Raw genomic sequence first — 19,358 nt, forward strand, 5'->3', positions numbered from 1 at the left:
TAAAAGAAACAACAAAAAGACAAGAAAAATACATCATAGCAAGTGTTATTTATAATAAAAACCCAATAAAGCACAAAGTTTTTACATTGTAACTGTGGGAGCTCATTTCCTGCAGTTTATCTGAAGATGAGATGAAACTTTAACAGTGTAACCTTCAGGGAACCTGGGGGGATTCCTTTGAACGTGAGATCATGGATTATATTCCCTGAAGGTTGTCTGAAGGCTGTACCATACTAGTTCTTAAAACTTTTGTAACACATAACACTTGAGTCAAATTCCAAGGCATTGAAATATCAACACATTAACAGACAACAACAACAATAATAATAATAATAATAATAATAATAATAATAATAATAATAAAAACCGACTTGGACTGTTTTCAGTTTCATAACATTTCATTTTCAGTTCCAGCTTCAACAAATAACCAGAAGGATTCCCTGAAGTTAGAACTTTAAGAAAGTCAGAGGTCTCATAATAACTTTAACCTGAACATGTCTCTCCAATGCTTAAGGTGAAGAAAGAGCTGCTGAAATAAACTGAAACTAGCTCATTTTGTTTAGATTTCAAAATGGAGCATCATCCTGCTTAAAGTAACCATCAGGAGATAGATACACCAAGGTCACTAAGAGATTTCCATGGTCAGTTACACTGTAGCGCTTATGCTACGCTCACAGGGGCCCAAATTGCTTCAAGGCAATGTTTAATATGATTACACTACCAACAACAACAGGATGAACTGTTATACAAGACAGGATAAATCCAGGATTTTATACTGTTTATGTCTAAAATCCTGACCTTATCCAGGCTCACTGGACCAGGTGACCTTTTCCCCAATTTGCCCGGGTGCTGTTTATGCAAGAACCACCAGTGGACAACAACAACCACATAAAGTTCAAAGAATCAAAGGCAAGGAATGGGCTGACCTATGGAGGGGCAAAACAGCAATCGTTACACTAAACTGACTCTTGCCTAATGATATTAGAAAATGAAATCTGGAAAATGTAGGCTACTCTTCCTATCAACAGCAAGCAGGGAACTCCTCATTGACCGCAAATGCAGCAAAGCAATAGAACACCTGCTCAGGGCACAACTAATGGAGAAGTCTTCTTTTATTTTTATTTTTTTTTTAGTTTGTGGTCATGGGCCCCCACTTTTAAATGCCACTCTGTGCAAATGGCACCACAATATCACAAACCACTAGTGCATAAATACATTAAGTTGTGTTAACAAGTGATCAAACCTTACTCACTCTGTTTTAAACTTTTCCCCATGTTCTAATTTACTGACATGCACCTGTATGTAACAGTGAGTGTGGCATTCATTTATGTTAATTTACTAAAAAAAAAAAAATCAGGTGAGTACAAGATTTTCTGTATTAAATCAATATTAAATTTAATATTTCTATTGGACCACTTTTTTTTTTTAAATCCGACTGGCCAATTTAACTTGTACAATCGCGTAAAATAAGCTGATATCACAATGACAAATCCCCCTTTCTAGAAATTTCCCACTGTCCGATCTACATCAAGTGGAGGAACACTCTCTTATCTGTGCTGCCTGAGTGTGTGTGTGTGTGTGCGTGTGTGTGTGTGTGTGTACGAGGGAGAAGTGGGCAAAGGCTCCGCCTCACTCCAAGAGCGAGAGGGGGGGAAAAAAAGGGAAAAGCAAACTGATACACACCTCTCAATTCTGGCAGCAGGAAAAGAATAGGAGTGTTTATGAAGCTTATAAGTAAACAGCAGGATAACCAGGCGCACCGAGAGCCCAGGCTGCTTGCCCTGGTTAAGAAAAAACCCGACAGCGGGCACCGATTCGCAGCGCCGGAGATTGTCCCGTTGCGTGCAGGATTTAAGTTTTTTTCGTGCCATCTAAAGGTGGATCATTATCTTAATCCGAGATAACAAGCGAATTTGAAATGCGTAGCCTGCGATGCTATTTTTGGGAAGCCCTAAAAGCCGACGCTTGAACTCTCGCTAAACATCCAGTCGAGGTAGGCTACCGGATTATTGCGAAGAAAGAAGGAAGGAAGGAAAGAAAGGAGGAAAAAATGGGTGGTGTGAAATATTTCCGTGTGTGCTCCGGCGGGGGTGTTCAGTTGAGAAAGCTTGTGTCCTCGCATCGCTGTCCATGTGTCCCTGCGCCATCAGCAAAGGAGGGACGAGGGAGGGTGGGAGTAGACATTAGGCGATACAAGCACTTCATAGTGAGCTGGAAACAGGCTGTATCGAGATACAAATTAGTGGAACGTGTATAAGAACATATATAGTTAGACAAATCCAGTTAAGATATAATTTAATGGATACTTTTAAATCATTTGAAGCAGTGTTGATTTGGTATGGCTTTCTACTGTGAAAGTTTAAAAGTTTGGTGTATTTTCAAATCCACTTTGGACTTGTCTTGTTTTGACAGGCAGAGTGGGTACTGCTTCTCAAAAGGCCACTCTCACTCTTTTATTTACTCTCTTTTTTCTTTCTTTCTTTCTTTTTTTTTACTGCAGTTGGAGGCTGTAGTGGAAGAAAGCTTTAAGTGGAGGAGGAAGGGGCTGTGGGGGGGGCAGCTCCATTGTCTGACCAGTGAAGGGGTGGGGATAGAAGCTGTATGCAGATGTGCTGCTGGCAACGGACATCTGCTCTACCCCCCTGGGCATTGTCACAACAGGCAGGGGAACTTTAGTGTGCAGAGAAAAGGCCCTTTGTGCTAATGATGTGCAGGCCTTGGCCTGCAGTCCCCTCTGGATTGCAGTGTTTGCATTTCAGATGCTACATTATTAAAACATTTAATCACCTCAAGAGGTTTGCTTTGAATTGTAGATTGGGGATTATATGTCAATGTTTTCCTAAATCAAAAAAAAAAAGGAAAGATGCAACAGATGTGTATATATATATATTTGGTTTGTTTCTCTCAATCTGCAGCACCCACAGCTCTGCTGGGGGGCGGGCGAGTGGGAGGGGTAGTTGAACTTTCCCATTTTGTGTTCATGGCCCACATGTGTTTAAATATGAGAGCTGGTCTCTAAAGAAAAAAAAAAAAAGCACCTCGAGCAGCATAGCAGCATATGTGTCAGCTTCTTTTTGGCCCCTTTTGTTTATGTCTGAAAGGGCTTAAAAAAAAAAAAAAAAAGCAGAATCAGTTCTTTAATATTTATGATAGCTCTTGCTTTGTGCGAGATGTCTCGGTGGTGTATGTGCTCGTGTTGGTATTGGAAACCAGGAACCTCATTTGCCTCAACAGATATTCCCTGGTGACTGGTAGATTCAGTGTACTGTGATTATGAACATGATTTGTGCTTGTAGGGATGAGCGTTGTACATGGCTGATCTGCTGCTCGGCATGCTTGTTTAGCCACGTATCTTCGCTGTGTTACACCGCGCTGAATGAGTGCGGGGCGAGCCGGACAGCTGCTCAACCAAAGCGGGAGAGAGGTTCATGGGTTTCACTCGGGATTTCTCTTGAATTGTTGTCATGTGGATAAAATGAACGTCAAAGCTTTAGCATCAAGGAGAGAGAGAGAGAGAGAGAGAGAAAAAACAACAACAAAACTCTCGGTTGTGAGTTTGCTGCCTGTTTTGAAGTCATAGAAGCAATTACAATTGGTTAATCATATTCTAACAGCCTAATACTCCATTTAACACAGTAATTTGGATGCTGCTGAAATAGCTCTTGTGAGCTCTTCTGAGAATTCCCATAATGGCAGCGGCCTCTAAAAGTTCCCATAGGTTGGTTTGAGAGGATTTTGCTGTCATGTGATGTGATTGTGCTATGCATTGTGGAGCCGAGGTAATGGGTGTGAAATTACACTGTGCAATCTGTAGAAGGCAGAAAAAAAATGTTTAACATCCCTCAGAAGCTAAGAAGTGAGGATTTGGGAGTTGAAATAAGACTTTTGATTTTGTGCTTTTCCCTGCATATTTCTTTTTGAGTACTTCTTGTTGTCTTTTTTTGACTTTTATCAGAAACTTTGCTAATTGTTCAGTTGTTGAAGTATTTATATCAATACCGTTATTTATTAAAAAGGAAAAGAACTCTAAATGTGATTAGCCTCATTATTGATACATCAATCAGACTTTGCTGGTTGATATCAATTTTCATGACAGTCATGTAAAAATTCCACGTTTTTCCACCCTTGCATATCCAAAGTTTTACATTTTCTTAGATTTTTAAGTTCCCCATGAATTCATGGCAGATATTCTCCATCAGCGAAGCTCATGGATGGATTGACAAATAATTGATGCACATGCATTTCAAGATATTGTAAGATTTCTGTATAACACTTCAGATTTCTTTGCTAGAGAGAATATTACCAAGATCAACAACACGCAAAGGAATTACAAAGTTTTCCCCGTTTATCCATCAAGACATGTTTCACAAACAGATTTTCAAAAAAAAGTGCATCAAAGTACATGCTCTTTCGGGGTTCTACAATATATTGCAAATTTATTGTTATTTCAATAACACTCCACAGCCTTATAGCTTTGACACTTGAAACAAGCAGAAATTAGTTCTATGATGTGGCATGCTTTGCAGACCTAAGGCTCTGTGCCTCAAAGTTGTTACAGGGAAGAGCTAAAGCTCCACAAACCATTAAGCAGCTGCTAATAGCTTAGCCTGAGAGAACATACTTAAAAAAAAAAAAAAAAAGTTCCTCTGTGTTTGGTGTAATTGGCGTCCAGTCGTAGTACACCTGTTTTTGGCTTGTTGCAACTTGTCCTGTTGTGTCTTTGATGCATCCGAGTATCTGTGTTTGTGGTTGTCAAGGACAGTTTTGAGAGTGGATGTGTGCCGCCGCAGACAGCCGCAGCAGCAGCAGCAGCAGGTGTCTGATTCTCCTCACCGATAAGAGCTGTTTGCCCTTCGCTCTTTGAAGAAAACTGGTCGCTCAGATTCTCAGTCTGTGTGTGTGTGTGTGTGTGTCTGTGTGTGTGGGCACGTTCGCGTGCTGTGGCTGATATGATATATACTGTGGCAAGAAATGAATAACTCCTCAGTTGCTTGCTCTTAAGTGCAGCCAAGTAATTTTTCATACTCTGGAGGCTGTTTCTCACCGTGTAGCTTTGTCTTACCACATTACAATCCCATACAAGCTTGTTTGTGTTGTTGCCAATTCTGAATTATGCATTTAACTCACAGCTGAGCTGCTGCAGCAGCAGGAAAACAAACACGTCGTATTGCTCTGCTGTTTTTTGAAAGGTTTTTAATTGAGGCAATCAAAGACGATTTGAGTTTTATCCACTTATTGGTGCCAAAAGTTATACGCGGCACCCTCGACATTTTGTGGTATGGAATAAGTAAAACGCCTTAAAGGGAATTGTTGTTCCATGGCAGTGAAACAATCTCTTTCCAAAATCCAACCTTCAATTTTAGAACAAAATTTAAATGTAGTAATTTAAATTAATCCCATGCAAGGATTTTATTTTATTATTATTATTTTCAAAATAACATATAACATCTCAAATGATTCCTACGCAATAGAAATATCACTATTTCTTTTAAATGTTTTTTTTTGGGGGGGGGGTTGATCAGGATGTCTTATAGTGACTAAGTAGTAATTTCTGAGTTTTTGTTTTCCTGTTGTGCAAGTGAGAGATTTGTTTATCTTAGCTCCACTGCAAAATGGGAAAGACAAGCAAACATCATTTGAGGAAGGCAGATGGATATTGATCAGGAAATGGCTAGACACATAGTTGCTCAATGCTTAAAACGTTTAAAATACTAAAAAAACAAGTTTAAAACTTAAATTTATTTACCCAACACACTCAGTAAGAAGTTTACTGCAGCAAGGAGTTAGATCATGGGATAATATTGACACTCCTCTTTTAGAGAAAACAAAACAAAAAAATACTGTCTCTATAGCAACCATGACATGCTGTTTACATGCCAAGCAAGCTTTTGAGAGGCATGCAAAGAAAACGTCTTTCTGTTCGACCATTTCTAATGTAGACACGCTGTCTCACTTGCAAAGCCAGTGTGAGTCTTCTTAGTGACTTTTATTTAAGGAGTCTTTGAAATGCCTGAACAATTTAAAGTCAAATCTGATACCCCCAGTCAGAAAATTGAAAAATAAATAAAATCTGGGTCTTGTAGCAGGCTAACGATTGGAAACATAAAGCCAAATCAAGAGTGAAATCGTTCCCAAGACACAACATCAACCTGTAATTACCATCTCAGGCACCAAGCCAGTTAGAGAACTTCTTTTCAACTTTGTGAAATTATGAACAGCGTCAAGTGCATTGCCGTGCAGCATGAACAGTCTTATAGACAAAGGCAGTCCGAAGTAATAACAGCTGAGATGCCGAGAATAATGGCAGCAGCAATTCTGTTTAAAAAAAACACAATTATTTCAGCGTTTTTCCTCCCAAAAGTACTTTGAATGCATAATACGATATATTTGAAATATTGTCTCATCTTTCTGTATCCTGATTTTGACCCGTAGACACAGAGAGAGAGAGAGATGTGCACAGGGTAGAGAACACAGCGTGTTCACTCTGCATTACCGGAGCATAAATGAGAATTTCCCTAAATTATATTCTCATTATTGAAAAAAAAAAAAAAACCTCATGGCACCAGTGGAGTAACAGCATAGTGTTCTCTGTATTTATGATCATGGGAGTTTGCTCCCTCTGTCTGATGTGAAGCGTCACACTGTGCGCTGATTGTTCTGTTTTCCTAATGACTATCTATTTCCCTCCACAGAACTTCTAATCACTCTCATGTGCGTTCATGGAGCCTTCCAGACACGCGTGTTGTGAGCTTGGGAAAGCCAAGGCTAGAAAGATGTGCCGCAGTTTGGAGATCGAGTGTTTGCTGACAGACAAAGATAAGAGCAGATACAAAAAGTAGTTTTCGAATAATTACGATGACTTGTAGAAATAAAACAGTCATTTGAATAGAACCTGTTGGCAACTTCACGCAGGGTTAAAAAATAAGTGTAAGTGACGCATATTGTTCCGGTGTAAAAATCAAAACCTGATTAAAAAGTGATTGAGATTTGTCAGGCTGGAAATTGTTGCAGACTACATTCCAAAGCATTGTGACCCCCAGTGAACCATAGTTGGAACCACTTGAACATGGAATAGTGGGAAACCTTCCCATGAGTGTTAGACCGAGCGAAATTACTTCAAGAGCAGATTTATGACTCATCCAGAAGGTCATAAAAAAATCCCAGATCAACATCTAAAGCACCGCAGGACTCTCTTATCTCGGTTAAGGTCAGTGTTCATAATTCACCTACGAGAAAGCGATTCAGCAAAAACTGCGTAGTCAGACCACTGCTGACCAAACAGAACACAAAGACATATTTCACATTTCCCTAAAACATCTTGATGTACAAGACTTTTGGAGTGATGAAACAAATGTGCATTTTAGAGGAAGGGGTTCCAGTCACATTAAGCATAGAAACAGAAAAACACTAGTACTGTAATGATCTGGGGCTGCTTTGCTGCTTCAGGAGCAGAACAGTAATTCATGAAACCTTGAGTTTTGCTCTTTTCCTGCATATCCTGAAGGAAAATGTGTGGCCATGAGATCCTGACCTAAAGTTTAAGTACAGTTGGGTTATGCATCAGAACTCAACACCAGCAGGTCATTCTCTGAAAGGCTCAAATGAAACTAAACTAAGTTTTTAAGGTGGCCTAGTTAAAGTCCACACGTATAATGTAATTGTGATGATGCAACACAACGTTAGTGGGCTATACAACCCTCCAGTTTGGCTCAAATTAAAACAATTAAAGCAATTCTGCAAAGAAGAGCAGTCCAAAATACCTCAAAATATATAAAAGAAACAACCTGTCAAAGCAAACGTGTAACGGCAGGATTTTTACTACACAGTAAGTGAAGCAGTTATTTCAGAGCTGCAAAATAACGCTGGTTATCTTTGGGGGGAAAAAAATGCAAAAAGTCTGTAAGGTGGAGTGATACATATTTCCAGTGTAGTATCATCATCATCTTTATCTCTTCCAGTTTACCTCCTTTTCTTTACTCCCCCGTAACCAGAGATTTACACAACCGTCTTTTAACTCCGAAATCGCACCACCATAAATAAGTCAAGAAAGGGAATGATAAATGTTCTCCATCTAGTAGCGCACGTGTGCCTGTGCTTGTGACTGTCATTTTTGCAGAAACTAGCAGAGACAAAGCACCATCTGCACCCAGCAGGCTGCTCTAGCTGCTCGCTCCACTCGCTGGAGCAGAGGCAAAAGCATTGTTATGAAACTGACTCTGCTGCTGCTGCTGCTGCTACACGGTTTGTTAATGCTGACAGCTAATAATGTCCTCCTGGATGACTGTGCTTTCCTGTGGCCAAAGTGAGGAGACAGATACAAATGAAGAGAGGCAGGCAGGGAAGGAGCGAGGAAGACTGTAACAGCGGGGTTTGCTATCCTTCTCTCTTTCCACCCCCCCGACCTGCCGATGTTCTCTTAAGACGATATGTGCAGACGCACGGGGCTGAACGTGAGCGCGTTTGTCTTCCAACACTTTTGCCTCCTTTTTACTCGCTCTCTCTGCACACTGGAGGGAGGTGGCATGGAGCGAGGAAAGGCTCCTTTGTGTCTCAGCAGACTCTCTCTGTTCCAGTCCAGCTGACATAGACTTGTGTCAGGAGAATCCATCCTGCTGATGTTGGGGGAAGCTGCGAACTGAAAGAGATGTCTAAAATGCTGAAGTTGGCCCGGGCTGGGGAGAGGAGACGGCTGTTTGTTTGCCATTCTGCTGAGCTCCAAATTCGCGGGGAAAACTTTTCTGCTTGAACTTGCTGACGGAGATAAAGGGGAGGGGGGGAAGAAAAAAAAAAAGAAAGAGAGATGGAGATAGGGGGATTTGGGAGTCACTCATGGGCACACAATGCTTTGGCCATCACAGTTCTGTCACATTGACATTTAGACATGGTGAGAGTGGAGAAGAGTTAAAAGCATGTTGTTTTTTGTTGTTTTGTTTTTTTTTCTCTTGTGTTCTCCTACCGCAAAACTGTTTTGCCACTGGTTACAATTTACAGAGACAGCAGTCAGTGAACCTTCCAACAGCATGAATATGCATAATAGGTCTGCTTTTCTTCTCTGCCCTCTGAGCTGTGTTCCTTTTTTCTGTCCAGAGACCTGTCGTGTTGTGTTTGATTGGCCCTGACATTTGAAAAGGTCCTTGAATTAAAAAAAAAAAAAAGAGGGAGAGAGAGAGAGTTGTTTATGACAACTGAAGAACTCTGCTTGCAGCCGAGTAAAAATGGCATTTTGAAAGGAGCACAGCTCTTGCATATTTAAAAGCTAATGACTCTGTGAGTGTGCTGGCTAATAGGATGTTTCAATCTGGTGTGGTGGAGTATGCACACTTTTAGTATGCATGCGCACTGTCTGAGTGCTACCTCTAATGGCGGAGGAAGATGCATGAACTCATTCTAACTTATTTTGTGGAGTTGAAGGTTTTCTTTTCCTACACTCCACCAGGGGAGTAGATTATCTGAAACAAAACGATTAAACCTTTAAGAAAAAAAAAAAATTAGAAAATGTATTCCATTCTTGAAAATCCAGCATCTGGGGGTCTATTATCACTATGGATATGATGTGCATAAAGTGCAACAGATTGTCTCCAAGTGTCAGAAAAAAACAGCGTTTTGAGCCATGGCACTCCGACTTGAGGCCTTAACACATCACTTGTCACACTTACTGGCACCAGTGTTAAAGATGTGAAAAAGGCTGTAAATACGTAAATAAGTAGCTGTATCATCTATTATGATGATAATAATAATAATTGTTAGAATAATCTTTATCTGGATACCAATCAGACCCTTCATGTAATTGCTGGTTGATATTCTATCACCAGTAATAAAACATTCTAGATCTCTAACTTCTTTTAATAACTTTTCCACCAGTTGCTGCTCTTTACTTTTCAAGGTGCAGTGTACAGATTTAAACGAGTGGATCTCTAACTTTTAAACACCGCGCTTCACATAAATGGTGTTCAAGGACTTCATTTGGTGCCATAAGTGCAATTATGTCGATGTGAGCCATTGGCTTGGTAATTTTGTTGGCTTATCCTTCCAGACCAGCTGAAAAACAGCTCACGTATCACACGTTTATGCGTCCAACAGCACTTTTTGCTTGCATAATTACTGGCATGAGTCCAAACAACAGGACGACCTGGCAAATGTCCACGGAATCACTCGAAATCTAAACCCTGGTGTTAAAAAAAAGCAAGTGTCTGCACTCCGTTTTAAACGAGCAATGGATATGAGTGCGGCTGTAAACCACGTCGCTCCATCAGCACAACACAAACGGAAGCTTGCATAATGTCACAAATATGAGTTACCTGCTTGGAGCTGAACTGGGAATGCTTTGTTCCTGGTTCCCATTGCTCATCTGTTTTGAAAATGAGCTTATTATCCACTCCATTCTTTGCAGTAATGGGAGTGTTGACAGAATAACTGTCTGTGCTGTGTGATTGAGTTTTATCACCTAAGCTATCTCCATTATGAATATTACCAGTCTTTGGTGAGCCTGAGGGTAACTCTTTGATTCTCCGCAGCTGAGAAGCTCTGCAGGAGGTTTCCTCTTTCTTCGTTAGCTTGTTCACATAGTGTTGTGCTTGATTTTCACCTGAGATGCGAGATGAAAAAAAAAGAAAAAAAAAAAGGGGGGGATTTAATGGGGTTTAATGTTTTAAAGAGTCCAGAGGAAGCCACACACAGTCAGCTCCTCCTCAGTCCTCTGAGATTTATCCCTTCAGGACTCGGTGAGAGGCTTGATATAGGTGTTACTGGTGTTTTCAAGCATATACTGTTTCAAGGCACTGCGCTTTAAAGTTTCAACAGCTTTTTACTCCGTAAGCCGCAGCAACATACGTTTGAGCTTACGGAAGACATTTAGTCAAGTTCGTTAAAAAAACAAAAAAAAACAAAACAAAACAAAAAAAACATCTTTTTGACAAGTCAGCATTGCCTCTGTGATTAAGTTTGTGTAATTAGAGGACAGGCGAGCTCACTCATCCGTCAGGGATTGTGCTTTATGCTTGAGGGCAGCCTTTATTTCAAATTCAAAAATACTTTACTGACACCAAAGGTAAAGTAAATACCAAGAATCTCTTCATTTTTTCTGACAGACAGAGTAAGTTGTCGCTCAGCTTTGTGTTTGCCTCGTTGAAATTAGTTTCAGTTTTATTTAATTGTCATTTGTAAAATTTTGTTGCTACTCCCCGTTTTAGCGATGATTTTTTTATTTTATTTTATTTATTTTTTTTTTTTAGAAAGGACACTATTGCATGTACACTCATTGGTCTCGTTAACATGCTATGTAGCTCAGGTGTCAATCTGGTGTTCAGCAACTTTTAAAGTAATTAGCTGACTAGTAAGACTCTGCGGAACTTAATTACATGCAGACGAGGTATTGAACCCATTTGGTCCAGGTGTGCTGGACCAGTGGTCCATCTAAAAAGTTGCAGGAGTTTGGAGTTTGAGGCCCCAGCTCCACAGGATTAAAGTTTAGTCACTGCGGAGGTCATATGAGGTCATATCTTCTCTTTCTCTTTCCTTTCTCAGTAAACCAGTGAGATAGTTGTGCAGTAGACTTCTAGTAGACTAGCTTTTTCAGAAGTACTTAGACTAGCCCGTCTGCTGCAATAACACCATTCTGATACTGAGTTTGTTCTTTAACAAGCATTCTTTATTATTTCTATTCTATTTAATTGGCAGAATTACTATTTTTGTCATCATGTAATTGAACAGGTGCACTTAATAACGTACTCTGTCAGTATATTTTAAGTCTGACCACATGTCATAATTCATTTTTATGTTTTTACATTTTAACCGTATTTTTCCTATTTTCCTTTGACTACACCGTTTCTCCTGATCTGTTTCTCCTTTTTTTTAATTTTTTATCTTGAACATTTCCTTCATTACGCTTTTGTGTGCTAGCTTAAAAGTGAGTTGTGCTGACCGTCTCTGTTTGCCGTTTTGCGAGTGATTAAATTCAACTTGGCGTTGTCGAAAGCATACCGGTGCATGAAACCCATCAGGTGTACAGACTCATAAAGCATTATGCAAAAAACACACGTGTCTGCACAGAGGCAGAGATGGCAGAGACGACAGACGCGCGCACGGTGTGATAAATGAGCTTATTATAAGCAAGCTATTAATTCAACAAGGAGGCTGAAAACACAGCAACACAACTCCTCAGAGGTTAAAGTGAAAAGAGACTAAATGTTCAGTCCGTGAAAGCAAATAAATGTCCGACATAAAATGCTCTTCACTGTTTAGTGGTCATTGCTGAAGCGATGAAAGACTCCCCGCTCCTCCCTGGGGTCAGGTTGCAGCCAGAAACCCACCTTGGCCCCGGTTCCCTGCCAACATGTCTGTGTTTTTTTGGTGTTTGTCTGTAGACGCGTGTGTGTGCGTGCGTGCGTGTGTGTATGTGTGGGCAGCAGCGTTCAGCGGTGTTCTCACAGCCCAGCTGAGACTGACAGATGGAATCATTTCACACACAGACAGAGAGGCAGGATACAGGAAACTGGGGTGTGTTTAATAGTCCTGGTGCTGCTGTGGTTGGTATTAATCTAGGTCAGCGGTGTTCAGCTCATGGCAAGTTGGCCTCTGGGGCAAGCTTGGCCTTTCCTTGACCCCATTTATTCTTCATTTAGTCTTACAGTCTACATGTAGTTTGATGGAATAAAGCGTCTGACAAGCCATTTTTATGCAGTGTCGGACATACAGTATTTCTACATTACTACATCAGTTTTCCTCGGCCTCTACTCCTTTACACAGACATCCTCTTAAGGGCAGAAATGCGTATCAGAATCCTTTAAGGTGAAGCGTTAAAAAGTTTCTTCATATAGTCAACTACGTGTTTAATTTAACTTCAATATCAGCTTTTCTTTGTTTCTATCATGTGATGAACTGGGCAAGAGAGAGATTCTTAACTGGAATTCAGGAGAAAACTCGCCTTTCCGTAAGAATATTTCCCCTCCCCCCCTCTAAATAAATAAAAAAAAAACTAAAAATGGAATCGCTCTCATCATGACTTCATCTCCACAGTTAATTTGGAGTTTAATTGCTTTTACAGTTGCTGCATATGCATCAGGTACTCCGTAGTAAATTAGCAGGGAAAGAGGGATCGTCAGGTTCACTAATTAAAACTTGTTCTGGCTAACCTCAACACAAAAATGTATCAGTGCACCTAATTAAGCTAAAACTATTATAAGGGGATCAAAAATTCACAAAGACACATGGATACAAGTAAAATGGGAAAAAGGCTACTTGTTATTATCTTCTTTAATTAAATCCGGTAAAGTGACTATTCCTTCATGCTAATTTTTTCTGCATGAAGAAAAATCTGGCTAAAGTAACAGTAAAAACATTGGCTATATATTGCAACTGATTTTTTTCTCTCTCTCTCTGAAGCCTCTTTACTCTGCAGCCTATTATCAACTGCATTTTTTGTGGACCATTTTCTGTGCATGTTTGCACTGTTTCCCATTTTATCTAAACACTTTTGCCGTACTTTAAAGACCTTGTAAACGGTGACCAGTGTGAAATATTTTCAGATAAAGGCACTACAAAGTTTAGAGACTCTAACGTCTTGCCATATAGGTACTTTCAAGAATTTCGAGTTTATTTTTTTCAGTGAAATTACACATCAATACACCAGATGTAAACTTATATTCTGTTGTTGAATATTCCCCGACACTTTGGTTTCCTTCCTTAGTCAAAAAAATAAAATAAAATAAATAATTTAGATAATTCTATTGGCTTGTGCTTAGCTGTGAGTGTAAACTTGAATCGGTCTTTGTTTCACATAATATGTCTTGTCTATCTCCAAATAAATTAACTGCAACATTATTTTTAATCTTAGTTGAGCAATGTATACATTTTTTTGCTCCCTGCACACATCTGCAAGGCGGTATGGTATTTCGTTGATTAATCTTAAAGAGAAGCTCATCCACGCGTCTTATTGTCTGGTTTGTACATTTACGAATAGCATTGTCTCTTTCCTTGATTGAATTGCAGGCCTGAGGTCCCTGCCTTCATGTTGTCTGTCAAGAGGAAAATAGAACGGACAGATTTATTACCACAATAAAGGCATCTTGGACAAAGCCTCTCACCTGTCAGCTTAAGTAGTCAACGTTCAGACATTCCTGCCTGCGTGTGTCTATATTTTTGTTTGTGCACATAGGCACGCAAAACATATTTAATTCAGTAGTTATGTGGGAAATAATTTCTTGTGACTGTGGAGATTTTTCACTACAGACTTTGTTTTAGTTCATTTGATGTGAGGAGCTGAAGGAGAGGAGAGGGGGGGGATGGTTGGGTGTGTGGGCGAGTGGATCCAAAACCCTGACTGAATGTGGCCATCATGCAGAGTAATATCACCATTATGCTATTGCTAGTGACTTAAACGAACAGGCATTAATAACACAATTGCGCAACAGCCAAAGTCAGCAGTTAGCACTGCTGCATTGTCGTTTAATATGGAGGAAAAAGGTGGAGAGAACGTGAGGAGGAAGGGGAGGGAGGAGAAAGTGGATCTTTATAAAGGCAACGTAAAGGAGAAATTGGGAATGAAAAGGACGCCGTGTGCCTGAGGCTAATGGCACATGCAAAATAAAGCAAAAGGAGGAAGCCTGGACGGATGGTGATGGTGTCAGCAAGAAGAGGTGTAATTGTTTGTGGCTGGTGTGTTTCGAAAGAGAAGAAGAAAGAGGAGGAGTTTGAAAGGTATAGATCAAGAGTCTGAATGACAGCTTTACGTCGACGCCACTCTCAACCTTTTCTGTTTCTTCTTTTCCTGCTGCCCGTCACTTAAACAGTTATAAATCATATATTTTGTAGAAACACGTATAGCGCTCGCTGTGCCATTGTTCCTCAAAATGTTGACTGAAGGGTATTTCTGTCACGGTTTGTTCTTGAGTTAAACGCAATAAATGTCAAGAAACACCCTCTCTTTTTTTCCTGGCCTTGGACATTCATGCTAGACGTCTGTTACTTATAATGTATGTGTGTGTGTGTGTGTGTGTGTGTGTGTGTGTGTATATATATATATATATATATATATAAGCTGTGGCTTTCAGTGTGTCCTGACGGGGACATCTTAAGAAGAAAAATGATAAATATCAATCACTAGAGAATAGATGTAGTTATGCTTTTATTCTAAATTGAAACCATCTTCCTTTTTTTTTCTGAAGGCTGTCACATTTCCCTTCTGCTGGTGTGAATAATTGACTATAAACTTGCTGCTAGATGTTTCTCGTGTGTGTAAAGGCGCTTTATTTTAAAGTTCTCATAGACTATTGAAGGGTAAGGGTCAACAACCTTTTTTTCTTTTGAGGAGCTCCTTTTTATAGTAAGGGTATATTTTACAACATTTATTCTCAATTGAGTTCTGGTTTGTAGCTCATTATAGTCATGTTTCTTTTCATGTTACAGTTCAAGAAATAGACCAAAAGTTATGAAGGAATTAAAGCAAAGACGAGACATTCTGCAACACTGTCGAAAAATTGCAAACGGTTGATGATTTTAAGGTGAGAAAACCAACCTGGGCATCAATTCAAAACACAAAGCAAAGTCAAAAGTAGTGATAGGAAATACAGAAGGCTGAATGTGAGTTAATAAGGCAATAGCTCTTTCATAACACACTTCAACGTAGTGTCAGGGAACCTTTTTGCCTTCTCTATGTGTTTTGGAAAAGGACCAAAGTCAGACCATATCTGCTATGGTCCTGACCCGCCAAGTCACAGGCCCACATCAGCTGATTTGTAAAAGGTTAAGCCGAGTTCGCAGGTCAAAGTAGTGTCGTGGTTAGAACGTACAGTATGGCTTGTGTGATCAGGCAGGAATTACAAGCATAAACAAAACTCTTTCGATCCAAAGAGTGAGAATCCAGGCAGAGACACGTACCGCTCTGCTACTGAGACCCTCATTAGGTATTTGTGAGTGATTGGAATCCACCTTACAGGTTCTTCTATGGTACAGTAAGTTTAAATGCATTAGTATTCCTGACAGCATGCTGTTGGCACAAAGTGAAGTGCAGCACACAGAATCTGTCCTTGTGTCTTATGAGTGAGTCGTTGGCTGAAATTTAATGAAAATAAATCATTGACTGTGGTGCAAAGACGGCAACGCTTGAAAAAAATATTTATCTGGAAATAAGATATCTAACGGCGATGTGATTACCCTGAGTAACATTTATTTTTTAAAGTGTTTTAGGAGTAGTTTTACTGCATAATACTTTTTATTGTCACTTTTAAAGTTTCTGGATTCTGCACTGAATGAAAAACAAATGTTTTAATCAAAAATGCACCAGACAAGAGATTTCCAGTTTGTGTTAATTTAAGACTTTTCTATCTGCAGAGCCGGGTCCTGCTTTGATATTGATCTTCTGTTTGTGACACTTCAAACCACAACACAGCCCAAGACATTTTCCATATTTGTACTGTTCATTAACAGTTGTGTGTTTATTGAAAGCAAAACTAACTGGAGAAATATGCTAAAGCTCATCCAAATCACACACGAGTGACTCATCGTCTGCAAGAGATTAATGGACATATTAAACTGCAGCCGTCTGTCACCTTCAGCATTCATTGCAAGCTTAATTGGGCTTTAACTTTGTTAATATGTAGAAAGTTGGGTGGCTCCACTCTGCTGGGTTGCAGACAGTCTGCCTTGTAAATGTGCCTGTGCCACAGGGCGTGAGCCACGCCATGTTTGATGCAAGGTCGTAACTTAATCTTAGACATAAGGTTATAAAATAATATATTTTCAGTGAGTTAATACCTAGATGGTTTTTTTTTTCATTTCAAGCCTATAAAAGTCTTGTCAGACAAGCGATTAGCTTTTATATGTATGATTTTAAGGAGGTAAAATTCAAAAGGGTCGGTGGGGAGGCCGAGTCCAGTTTTCTTACCCCAGTAACTTTATGCTCACAAACTTTATGCTCAGGCATCAGGGGTCTGGGTGCTGACTCTGATAAAACTGTCTCTCACAGCTGAAGCGTAAACTCACCCTTAAGCTTTGGGGATTTTGTTCCTTTTAACGCAGGAATGTCAAACTTGTTTTCAATTTGGGCCATATCACGATCAAGAACTTTTGAGCCAGAATGTATTGATAAAATCCAACATCTTTTCACATTTGTGTAGTTTGGCAGGTAAAAATTGCTTCGATTTGAATGATAAAATGCAGTTTGCAACTTTTATAAACAAGATATTTTTCACGCATTTGTTAAAACTGTCGTCATGTCATTTCTGTATAATGTTAGACGGATAATCTATGAAAAATAGAGATTCCCTGCTTCCTTGTTTATATTGCATTGCTTATAAAATTTGCATACTGCAGCTTTAACCGCACAGCTGTTATTTGACAGGATTTTTGTGCCTCTAGTCTAGAGCCTAGAGAGAGATGCAAAAAAAAAGCAGGATGAATTTGGGAGGACATGTTTGACACCACTATGGTTGGTTCACAATGTGTTTTTTTTAGGGTTTCTGCTACAAAATGTGATTATATTTCATTCTCTGGTCAACATTTGTGAATGAACAGTATTTAACTTGCAACAGAAACTCTTCTTTTTCTTGGAGAGAGTGCTGCCGTTATAGACGGCTTGATTTAGAAAAAAAAAATCACCTCTATTTGACCTTCTCTTCCCACCTGCTGTGATTTTAACGTTGTTACCAACCTCAACAAGATCTCTGGAGCTGCGTTTTGTACTGTCCTTTGTGGGTGTGACTCGTTTCTGAAGTTAGAAAATGGTTTTCTGCTTCTGAAATGTCTTTACATACAGGTGTCATGTGGGGAAGTAGGTCACGGACTTTTAACGCCAAGAACTGCAACAATGCAACATAGATCTTATTAAGGCACTTACTGTACTCTGACATTCCCCATCCAACCTGGTTAAGTTTTAAGTGTTTCTAAATTAAAGAACTACACTTCATAAGAAAGAAGCATGACAAGCTTCAAGAATCCACCTTTTACAAACTTGGCATACTGCTGCACTTTGTGCTTCGAGCAATGATTTAGTCTGCAGTGCAAGAAGAGGAAGGTTTCCCACAGAACAAGCAGATGAGCATCTAGCATGCTCGCATTATATAACCCTCTACAATATAAAAAGGATAAACGAGGTCTTATTAAGACCTTGCAGTTTACTGCAGGTTGTACAGAGCGCAGAGGGTAGATTAAATGCTACTAAGAAAGGGGAGATTTTAAGGTTTACATAACATTTGTGGATAAGCATTCCTTTCAGCTGTCAAAAATGCAGCACTCAAAGTTATGGGGAATGTGTCAGCCCGCATAGTGAAAATGTTGCCTGTCAGAGAGTGGAATGAATCTATTTACCAAGAATATCGTGAGCTTTACATCACTCACGTCAGTCAGCTGCACTTCGGTGACAATCTGGTAACATTCGTGGACTTGTTAGGGGAACCTGAGAACATGTCTACCCGACCGCGGCTAACACAGAGTTTAGGCGGTGAGTGCGACCTCTGCATACTGAGCCGGGCGGCAGTCCCAGGAGCTCGTGTATTTATTGTCATTTTTGTGTGCGTTTCTCCTCTCTTCCCCTCTTTCTCTCCTCCAGCTCTAAGCATGTATTTTCTCTCAGGTCAAACCCTTTATTGTTAAGTTACATAAGAGCACTTAGTCAACCAACAGTCGAGCAGTAGCAGCGCTAAGGGCTGCAGGATAACCGTACTTCCTCTCTGGCACTCTTCTGGCTGAGAGCTCTGCTTTAAGTTGCTGTTGACTTTTCAACCCACTTAGTAAAGTTAACTTTTTTTTTCCACTTTTGAAAAAACGCTGTGACTCTCCTTGCATGGTTCAAAACTCTTGAATTGGTTTATAGAAATTAATCCATGTGTAGTGTTGAGCTTGTGTAGCTTGTTGTACCATCGTTTGAGTAGTATATTTATAACTAATATTTCTGAAGAAATTTAAATGGGGCCTGCCAAAGTGTGCCCATCTGATGCTACAAATTAGCATCAATGCTAAAGTAAGCTGCAATGTACTCAATAGCATGTGAAGAGTCACAACCATGTTGAGTAACATGGACTTACTCCATTCTGTATGTTAAAATTAGTGTAAATTGCTAACATTAACCTAAATGGTGTCGCTAGCATGTTGTTTTACATTTCCTTCCTCCATTCAGTATACTAAGTGTGACTAAAAAATACGAAAAATAGATAAAAGCTATTTTTAGACAAAAGGCTAATGCTAATGGGGAGCAGTGAAATGCTAATGTTTGTGCTAATGTTAATACACTGCCTTGTGTATTAAGGCAGTGTATAATTCCGGCTCAATGACAGCCCCATTGAGCCGGAAGATTGCTGCATAGATTAGCCAAAAACCCTATAACTTACAATGAAATACTGCTACTTCCGCTAGTCACCAGAAGTAAG

The 19,358-nt window shown here is 39.8% G+C and overlaps 1 protein-coding gene and 1 long non-coding RNA gene across 3 annotated transcripts in view; one reads left to right on the forward strand and one right to left on the reverse strand.

The window, feature by feature from the left end:
* Positions 1-1,641: 1,641 nt before the first annotated feature.
* ctbp2a (C-terminal binding protein 2a) overlaps positions 1,642-19,358 on the forward strand; it is an 80,942-nt gene continuing 63,225 nt past the window's right edge. The window contains exon 1 of one of the 2 annotated variants that reach the window (XM_007545362.2): positions 1,642-1,993. The gene's annotated coding sequence lies outside the window, so the exon portion shown is untranslated. The remainder of the gene's footprint in view (positions 1,994-19,358) is intronic. The other variant, XM_007545366.2, reaches the window with a different exon arrangement.
* The window catches only part of LOC107835544 (uncharacterized), a 13,151-nt gene continuing 6,012 nt past the window's right edge, over positions 12,220-19,358 (reverse strand). The window contains exon 3 of the long non-coding RNA XR_001661323.1: positions 12,220-12,232. This is a non-coding gene — a long non-coding RNA (uncharacterized LOC107835544). The remainder of the gene's footprint in view (positions 12,233-19,358) is intronic.

The sequence above is a fragment of the Poecilia formosa genome, unplaced genomic scaffold, assembly GCF_000485575.1.
Source record: "Poecilia formosa unplaced genomic scaffold, Poecilia_formosa-5.1.2 Scaffold12, whole genome shotgun sequence".
Taxonomy (NCBI): Eukaryota; Metazoa; Chordata; class Actinopteri; order Cyprinodontiformes; family Poeciliidae; genus Poecilia; species Poecilia formosa.